Consider the following 10,419-nt stretch of genomic DNA (forward strand, 5'->3'; position numbering starts at 1 on the left):
CCCTATTATAAAATAGTGTGTGCTGGGTCTAGAAAGTTACAAATATAAGTAAAGTCAATTTCACCTTACTGCTCTAGGAAACAATAGTTTATCCCAGAGAAGGTACTCAAACCTTTGGGAAATCGGAAATACTTCCCTGTGTCACTGCACTGAAGGTGCTGTGTGACACATTGTAAAAGATGATGCCTATTGAGTTTGTCAGGCTCCATAACCAAAAGAAACACAAAGCTCAGAAATCACATTAAAATACATGAGAGAGTGGAAAAAAAAGGGTCTCACTCTCTCCAGGTAAAAACATCAAGTCCTCAAAATCCAGCAAAGTTGCTGGAGGTCTCTAAGGTAGAGGAAATTGGCACATTTCTGAGCATTCTCCCTATCAGGTAGCCTCCCACAGGATTGATTGAGAGCTGCTTGTCAGCTCTGGGCCGGCTAGGGAAGAATTTTATGAAAAGTTTATCTTTTAAAGAATTTAGGAATGCTATCGAGATTGTATATCTTGCGGGAAATACTTTTTCTTAGTGAGGTGAGACATTATTGGGAGCCTTCGTCTTTGGAAGGGGGTGGGCCCCTGACTGCCATTAAGAGTATATAGTATAATTAATAATAAAGACATTATATAAAGTATACTTAGTCAGGTTAGGCACTTCCTTACTATACATATATTATAAATAAGCCAGTAGTAGGGAGATCTATACAACCAGGCTCAGGAGGAAGTAGGTGTTTGGGGTGCTGTTGGGGTCGGTGTCATTAATTGATCAATTTTCCTTAGTGTAGCAGGATTGCAGTACAGGTTTCTGGGTCAGAGGGTTTGGTGGAGGCCCAGGCTTTGCGGGAGGAGCTGAGGATTATTAGCAGGGCATCAAAAGCCCAGCTGAAATGGGCAGTATGGGAAGTTTTGAGGGAGACAGGGCCTGGGGAGGGGAGGCCACAGCGCAGAGTGGCTTCGGATGGGGCCCTCGCAGGGGTGGTGGCTTGCAGCATGTCAGAAGGTAGGGGAGAGGTATGGGACAAAAGGATCACAAAGAGTAGGAGGGATTTACCCCAGAGGGCAACTAGTGGTGGGGGAGCATATGTCGGGTGTATAATAGGTGGCGGCCAGGAGTTGATGAGCCGGGCGAGGTTGCTAGTGGGTGAAGAATGGGGTCAGAGGTGAGCACAGGACTGGTTAGTGATGATGTTAGGGTCGGCTCGGACCCAAGAGGAGTGATGAAGCAGAGGGGCTGAGGAGGGAAATGCCTGCAGAAGTGTGCAGAAGGGAGGAGGAGGACTCTATCCCTGTTAGATAGTGAAGGAAAGGGAAGGTATGGAGCGATCTCCCTGCAAAATAGTGTAGTATGCATAGGGAAAGGTACAGCCCCTGTGGTAAACAATATTCTTACAAAGTTGTTTTCCCACTACACAGTGTGGGCCTTCCAAACCAATGGGAATATAATATCTGTTATCAATCAAAAGAAAGGTCGTAACCCCCCAGTACCACATGCATGATCCCCTACACAAAACAAAAGACACTAGCTATCTACCTTTAAACAAATACAAGGAGATAGCACTGAGATCGACAAAATATATATAGTCCCTTAGGTAAAACATATAACATGTATTTAATACATCAAAAGGTAAGTAGAACCACCTACTTACTCATATCAAAAAGAACAACTTAAAACCACATTATATACAAAACATTGTGTTTAAATACTTTGGTCATCAAACAATAATACAAAAAACAAATCCAAATGTACACGTGAGTAACAATGACTCAACCTAACACAGTGATGGTTATTTTAACCTATTTTACACCATGTGCCACATTAGACCGACTTATATAAGTTTCTGTCCTGAAATGCTGTTACTTGCTGGACATTCCTCAGGGGCAGAAGATGTATAGAAAATGTGTTCTTATAGGTGGTGGTGGAAGAAAACAATTCCCTCTGGTTACTTCTTGTATTACTCGTCAGAGTCCCTGTATAGGTGGGTACACAATTAAAAACATATATAAATATATGAGCTTCAGTGGTCTGTTATTAGACCTAGCTAACATCCTTCACAAGGTATAGACAAGAAGAATAGACACCACAAGGAATAGACAAGTATACTGTAAATAGTGTACCTGAGTGTGCCTGCATAGATAATTCATCAGGCAGAAAAAGCAACTCCAAATGTTGCATAGAGACGCTGTAACGATAAGCTCACTCCCTCTCCATTCACTGCCTGCAAAACAAAATATGTTCTTACTTAATGATATTGTAGTATATTTCAGTTAGCTAGAGTAACACAATCTAGAAACTCCCATTGTATCCTTACCTTCCCCATCAAAAATTGCAGGAAAAATTGAGGCTTTCTGGGTTATCTATTCCTCAATCTATCATTGTTCCCACATCTATGAGCCAGGAGAGAAAACCAAAAAGGAGAATCCCATCAGTCAATGGCTTACTCTAGATCTAAATATTATCTTCTCCATAAAACAGGTACTCACTTGCTTGAGAAACTGGCTGATCACTTAGAAACCACAAATCTTTTCTATCAGGTGTGGGTATCACTTATTCTTTCCTCAAGGCGCTGGGGTAGTCCTGCACAAATCAAACAGAACCCAGTATAAGGGCGATTCTGTAAAAGCCCCAGTCCATGTATAATCAAGGAACATTTGGCCTTATGACACCTTCCACTAGTCCAATCTTACCTCTCAATAGGGCAAGCTGCTTGCTACCGCACAACAAACAAATGCATAGTGGCTAATTCCTTCAATCAGGAGTAGTTATCATTCATTCTTTCCTTAGAACACCCAAATTGTCCTGTACCAATCAAAAAATAAATTGAATTACAAATCAATCAGCGTCCAACAAAGGGCCCTCCTATAGGCACTCAGAACCTTGCCCAGTCAGTGATCATATGGCATTTCACCCTCTCTAATCATGCAATCTTACCTAACAATAAGGTGAGATCCTTGTTCCCAGCCATTAAACACACACATAGAGGCCAGATCCGCCATCTTTCAGGCCGGTCCAAACGTTCTGCGGTAATGACATTATCACGTTACGTGATGATGTCAAACATTGTGTGGGCGCTTGGAATAATGCTCAAAACATCTAGAACTCTCGTACACACATTCTGCGAGTGCCATGCCTCATCCATTACTGACTACACGTGATGTCATATGAAAAAGAGATACAGAAAGACTAATAAAAGGTTTCTCAAAGGTACCAAGTTGTTAATATGTTAATATGTCCCTTCCCGAAAAATAAGGGGGTTCTCCCTAAAGGGAAGGCTCACTAAATAAACATATTACATTACGAGCCAGAATCCCTCCCCAAATATGCATATGGGGAATGTCAAGCTGCAATAATACAGAAGCTGAGGGTGAGGGATAGACACCCTGTAAAGACCGTGATTACGTTGGTATAAAGATGTCTGTAACCATGACCCTTCTCCAGCAGGATCTCGAGGACCAGAGCATTCAAGAAAAACAAGTGTAGTTTTATAGTACCGTAAATGCAAACAAGTGTACATACCCCAACTTTCACTAGGTCAGATACGATTTTACAAACAGGTCATTTTAGTATCGTAATCATGAATGGAATCGAATGTCCCCCACAATATGCAGTAAATATTCATGTTCATAAATCCAGGTGCTGTAATTCCAGTGGTCAGGTATCAAGAAAAAGGAGAGGGCAAAATCCCAATTTTTTGTTTACGGGGGAACAATTCTCAAAAGGGACAATGAACGTGAATAAAGATGGTGCCAGAAGCACAGAGAATTGATTACCCATCACTACTTTGACCCTAGTAGTAGTAGAGATTGAGCGATTGTAGTCACACAAGATTAAACATCGCCACAACACATTTCAGACAACAGCAATACTGCTAATTAGCAAAAGAAAGCATATTCAGCAGACGAAATACACAAAAAATATATCCAATTTTAATAGTATAAATAATAAAAACCAAGGAGAGTTCATACATCAATGCATCAAAAATTAGACATACAACAAATGAGACATAAAAAGATCAAAAGACAAAAGAAAAAGAGAAATGGGTAATTTAATAAACCCTAATTTCACATGAAGTTGTTTAACTATAATGGCTAACTTTAGACATTATTAGAGACATGGGGTGTCGACATGTTTCGGCCAAGGGGCGAATTAGACATTTTCTCAAGTGTCCATTCAGAAGCGGGTGTAGTGGCCATCTTCAGGAAAAATGATTTCTTCATAGTGAGTGTTGTGTATGATGTAGATGGAACATCATCAATCTAAAGAGATGTATGTACAATTCATTAGCTATGCAGAAACAGAAGCTGTACAGTTTGGTTATCAACAGCTACCTACTGCCGATATCATCAAAGAACTGCATTGCGATGGAGAACAAAAAAAACGCCAATTAATATGATATACTAAGTGTATATACTTAGGGTTATGTACAAATATTGACAATTTAAAACAGTTACTTAAAAACCAAATAACAAAATAACGTTGTGTGACATCCAATTCAAAAACAATCTCTTACTTGTTTTCTCTAGGTCAGGTGTGACAGAGTCGGTGAGAAAATCATCCGTCTCCAAAATTAGTTTACGACGTCCAGAGGCACGTCGGCTGGATGGATCATAGGTTCTATGGCAAGGATCACCTTGTCCTAAGTATAAAAAGGTGCTACATTATACATAATGGATATAAATTCATATTGCTTTTAATTAGTTTTATGTTTTTTATTTTTTAGCATCATATTAGTCTCTCTGTTGTGGATGTGAGACTGTTACTTAGTCTACATAGCACAGAGTGTTAGCATTCAACGTGGAATCGGCATAGAAAAACAGGAAACAGAGATATGCCATGCTATTAGGCCCAAAAGGTCTATCACGCAACTCTTGAGACCCAACGGGTTGTTTACAAACGGCCTACGACATGTGTACACTTAGAAAGTTGTACCAGTGGCCTGTAGAAAAGACTTACTGGTAGTCGCTTGTCGCACGCGCTTTTCACTGTGTGCTGGTCATGCGCTTGTGTAGTTGCAAGTATCCATTAAGAAAGAGAAAGAGTCTCTGACTTGTTCAGGTCGTTGATCTGAGTAAAGAGGGGGCAAAGAATGGGAGAGTGGAATGATTCCCTTACTCCGTGTATCAAAAAACATATTGATGCTGGAGTTTCAGAGCGAAACTGGAAAAAATAAATATTACACAGAAGTGTTCTGAGGTAAATGACTGAATTATCATAAATATGGCCCAAGAATGGGATCTAGTTGTTCCATACGGCGTCAGGGCATGGCTGGAATAAAGCTGAGTCTAGCGTAATGCAACATCAAAAGTCTTGCAGTGATGGTTCGTAGAACATGGGTGTATCCCTCGTAGCTAGTCCCACTGAATGGGATCATGAAACACCAGGCCGTCCGTTAGAGTTGGGATCGGGCTGGGGAAACGGCAAGGGGAGACAAACACACGTTATAAATCAACCAGCCAAAGTGAAAAGGTGCAGTAAGCTAACCGAGTCTAATATAAGTGAGGAAGATTGAAGCTTACCTCTGCGCATGGCAAAGTTCGTCAACCGCGTGTTGTGACAGCTCTCCAACTGGATCCCGTACTAAGAGAACAAGAGTAAATGTGTCCTGACGTGTGACGCAAATCGTACGTTTTAATGACAAACAAGCACATGACATGGGGCACGTGGTCTGTGGCACGTTGCGCTGTGTGTGATACGGTGTTTCTTAAAGGTATATGTTATTTTAAAGATAATGATGCGGATGACGCCGCCAAAGTGACCTAGTGACCCCGGGTGACATCGAATTGTATCAGAAGAAAGTTGTAATAATAAAGATGATTGTACTGGCAGTAGTTAAATTGTGTATCAAGACTAGCCCAAGTCGATCTAATATGCCAAACAGTGGGCATGGGCTGAAACCTTGCTGAATTCAGCAACAGCCTGATGCTGTAGAATAGTAACTGTGGGGGTCTCTGGAGCATCTGAACTGCCTAACAGCAAGAGATAACTTTCACAATGATGGCATGCATCTATATTCCAGTAGTCATTCAGGATTATCACAACAGGACATATTAGTACAGTAATCATGAGTGGAGACAAAAGTCACCGACCATATGTAAGAATGATTCTTGTTTACACAATGCAAATCTATACAAGCTTCATAGATGGCATTAACATCATTTTCAAATTCACAGTGCTGTCATTCCATACATCCCATCGTAGGTGGGATCACATCCTAGATGACATTGGACCTTGGCCCCCTTGTTCTGCATACTTGCCAACCCTACCGATTTAGGCGGTAGGATACCGCTTTTTAAGCAGTCCTGCCGCCTACCGATTTTTTGACATGAAATACCGATTTTTTTTTTGTAAAAAAAAAAAAAAAAAAAAAAATTTTTTTTTTACATTTTTTTTTTTTTGACCACGCCAGCTCGGGGAGTCTTTCAAGGGCTCCCCCGAGCTGGCGCACCGGGAGAATGCCCGGCATGCAGGCTTTTAATGTCAAAGGCACCCACGGCGGTGGGCTAAAAGCGCCCTTCCGCCGCGGGTGCCTTTGACAAAAGGCGCCATTAGCCCCCCACCACGCCAACTCGGGGAGTCTTTCAAGGACTTCCCCGAGCTGGCGTAGCGGGAGAAGGCGCAGCATGCAGGCTTTTAATGTCAAAGGCACCCACGGCGGTGGGCTAAAAGCGCCCTTCCGCCGCGGGTGCCTTTGGCAAAAGGCGCCATTAGCCCCCACCACGCCAACTCGGGGAGTCTTTCAAGGACTTCCCCGAGCTGGCGTAGCGGGAGAAGGCGCAGCATGCAGGCTTTTAATGTCAAAGGCACCCACGGCGGTGGGCTAAAAGCGCCCCTCCACCGCGGGTGCCTTTTGGTCAAAGGCGCCATTAGCCCCCCACCACGCCAGCTCGGGGGAGTCTTTCAAGGACTTCCCCGAGCTGGCGTAGCGGGAGAAGGCGCAGCATGCAGGCCTTTGATGTAAAAGGCGTCCACGGCGGTGGGCTAAAGGCGCCCCTCCGCCGCAAGTGCCTTTCACAAAAGGCGCCATTAGCCCCCCCACCACGTCAACTCTGGTGAGTCTTTCAAGGGCTCCCCCGAGCTGGCGTGATGGCAGAAGGCGTGGCAGGCGCCTCATTGTCATTGAATGCACCCGCGGCGGCGGGCTCATTCAATGACAATGGGCTGCTGACGCGCCCTATTCCTATCATTACCTCCTCGACTGACTATTTTTGAAACTTTAAGATTCCTACAGATTTTTGGTCACAGAATGTTGGCATGTATGGTTCTGCAGACACCCAATCTCATGTTTTGCATGTGTGGTTATGATTATATATGCAATTCATTTTCCCCGTAGACAAGGTTATTAGCATGTTATGCATTAATCCCCTAGAATGTCCCAAACAAGGTCCTTACTTAACATTCTGCCACTCAATATTTTCATTGAGCCCTACTAAATGGCTCTTATTATGACCCTGCCAGTAAAACCGCTGCCACCGTTCTTTCCGGACCGGCTAATACAGAGTCCTGCAGGCGGGAGGTGTCACTCCCGCCAGGTCTTACCTGGCAGGAGTAACGCCACCCGCCTGCAGGTGCAAATGGAAACACCGGCTCCATCATAGACGGAACCGGTCTTTCCAATGTCCCCATCCCCATGGAGTCCTTTAGGACTCCATGGGAATGGGGACTTACAGAATTCCGCCTGCAGAATTCCCGAGTCACTGGGGTTGTAATGCCCCAGTGATTCCGGGAATCACGGAGGCGGAATGGTAATACGGGTTCAATGGTAGCCTGACGGCTTTTCCGGCACGGTTACCGCCGGACTCGTAATGAGGCCCACTTTCTTTAAAATCCCTCACTCAAATTCCATGTTAGAGTGGCCCAGTTCTCCAAAATGTTTTACTAGGGGTGCTTTTTCAATCTTGTTTTTCAGGCAACATCTGTGTCGATCATCCATGTTTTGCATTTCCTATTGGTTTTACCAATGTGGATAAGAGGGCCTGGGCATTTGATCACATAAACAATGGTATCTGTATTGCAATTAGTGTATTCTCTCAAAATCCATTCTTGACGTAGACCCAAATCAATAGATGTCATCTGACTGGTCTGGGAACACATAGTACAGGTCCCATACGTGTGGTGTCCAATCACTTGAGGCATACCCCACAAAGTGCTCTGAAGCACTCACTTCTTTATTTTGCTTGTCATTCTTCATTACAATATTTCGAATATTAGTACTCTTTATGAAATCTATCAAAGGTGGGGGGTACTCATCACCTTTTTCCAATTCTGAGTGATGATGCCCTTGACCTTATATGATAGGCTACTGAAAGTGTTCACAAACACTAAAGGAGTATCATGATTGTTAGCTTTACTGTTTGTCAACTTTTTCTCAAATAGGACTTCCCTATTATTATTAAAATCCCACTTGGCAGACTGTCTGACAACTTTCTCAGGGTACCCTCTGTTAGTCAAATTTTCCATCAGTACATTTACTCCTTTTTCATAGTCCTGCATAGTACTGCTATTGCGCTTTAACCGGTGGTTACAGTGGAGGTGGAAGGAGAGGGTTTGAGAGCAGCCTCTCTAGCAGGCAGAAGAGGACAGACTAGAGGGTGCCGTATGCCCCTAGCATGGCGTAGCACAGGGTGGAGGAGAGAACGCCTTGCCCGAGAAGAGAAGAGCTGGAATGGGTTGGCGTGCCCCCTCTGAGAAGATGTCAAAGGAGCATTGGGGTGGGCACAGATGGTGAATGTGTATTTGAGTGACACATGCCAGCTTTGAAAGAAGGACGATGACCAACTGCAGTAATGTTTCTTAAAGCAGTCATCTGGGCTTGTTAATGCAGACACTGAAATCCTAAGCATAGCCCCCCCCCCCTACTTTACAGTGAGATAGAGTTTGTAATGCTTGTTGGAACCAGTGACAGCTGGTGTATGTTTTAATTGAAAGTTGTAAGGGAGGGAGGGTCTCCCAGGCCCCCCCTTCATTCCTAACAACGCACATGATATGCTCATTCCGTGGTTGGCAGCGCACCGCTTGCCAAGGTGTGGGGCCACCATTGAATGACCCATAACTGTGCATGGCCTAGGAGCCACGAGACTCCATTTTGTTAACTACCAACTCCATTTTCTAGTAGGCCGCATGTAAACACTGAATGCACGCTTGTACCTCTCCCCTTCATTCTCTGTGCACCGCCAGCATGCCAACTCCCCACCTCCTCCCCTCTGCCATCTCCGCGGCTATCCTGTTCTCACGGAAGCTTGGTCGTCATCTGTACTGTAAAGAGCTAAATACTGTATCTCTCTTCTTCCTTTTACATCCCTGCCCTGTGTGTGACCGGGCCGAAGCCTGGTCCTGGAAAAAAACATATCTCTTCAAATCTGCCTCTGCACTAGCAGAACCCTTCTAGAGAAATATAGACCACACGCCCCCTAACCCCACACCTCTTTTGATGTAACAATTGCATGCCCCTCGATCCTGTGCTACTCCAGTTCACCACTTTCACTAATCCCATGTGGACATATATTATTTTTGTACTAACAAACAGTAAAAATACCCACAATACATCTAAGGAGATACTTGATAAATGTGTTATTGATATACTGTGTTAGATAAGTGACCTGGACCCATGTACCCATCCTTTTTATTTTTCATGTCAAAAGTCTAATCATCTATATATTGCATTTTGAGATTTATGAAAAATGCTAAGACATAGGTGGCCAAAAGGGCAAATGTTAGATAGTCTGAATTTACAGCAACGTGGACATCGCCTGACCCCGCACCTCTCCCAGATGAGCCCAGCTGACCCATGTGCTCCACGAAGTTACAATCTGAAGCCGACCAATCCAGGAGCATCATCCATATGTGCAACATATTGACCAGCACCCCTCATCCGATAAATGTTACTGACTGTATCCCCTATAGCACACGTCATACAAGACGTGTTTTTGTAATATAATGAGTATTTTTTCCATTAGTCCATTAGTGTCTCTTATTTGGTTATTGTTAGGAAAGATTTCATATTGTAGGTAATTTTCCTTCCTTGTGGCAACCCCCAAACTTTTTGCTGTTGTTTTACACCCTGATCTAGACTTTGCCAGAGAAGCGCAGCCTTCCGCCACACTCCTCTGGGCTTTCGCTCCATTCTTATGGGGAAACTGACATGCCCTTAAAACAGTCAGTACCGGGAAACATTGTTGCAGCTTTTAGCGCAACATGGCACAAGAGGGCACTGTAAGCTAAGTTACTGCACTCTTGGGTCATTCTACAAGCCCTAGCAACTCTCAATGGATTTATAACGAACTGTGCAAGTATGTCACGGACGGGACTGGTGGCAGCGATCGTTTCTTTGTGTTTTGAACTCCCTTATGCCCTGTTAACCGCGCTTCTCGCGTTTGGCCAAAATGAATGGCCTGGCTTCCAAAATGGCCAGACCACAAGGCTCTTTGTCCTGTCC

The 10,419-nt window shown here is 43.9% G+C and overlaps 1 long non-coding RNA gene across 1 annotated transcript; it reads right to left on the reverse strand.

Annotated features, from left to right (window-relative positions):
- Positions 1-1,713: 1,713 nt before the first annotated feature.
- Positions 1,714-2,783, reverse strand: LOC138468508 (uncharacterized). Its single transcript, XR_011268290.1, has 5 exons — positions 2,675-2,783; positions 2,471-2,564; positions 2,299-2,374; positions 2,105-2,205; positions 1,714-1,957 (listed from the first exon to the last, which is right to left on the reverse strand). It is a non-coding gene; the product is annotated as an uncharacterized lncRNA (long non-coding RNA).
- Positions 2,784-10,419: the final 7,636 nt, after the last annotated feature.

The sequence above is a fragment of the Ambystoma mexicanum genome, chromosome 4q (genome assembly GCF_040938575.1).
Source record: "Ambystoma mexicanum isolate Mex_15411 chromosome 4q, UKY_AmexF1_1, whole genome shotgun sequence".
Lineage (NCBI taxonomy): Eukaryota > Metazoa > Chordata > Amphibia > Caudata > Ambystomatidae > Ambystoma > Ambystoma mexicanum.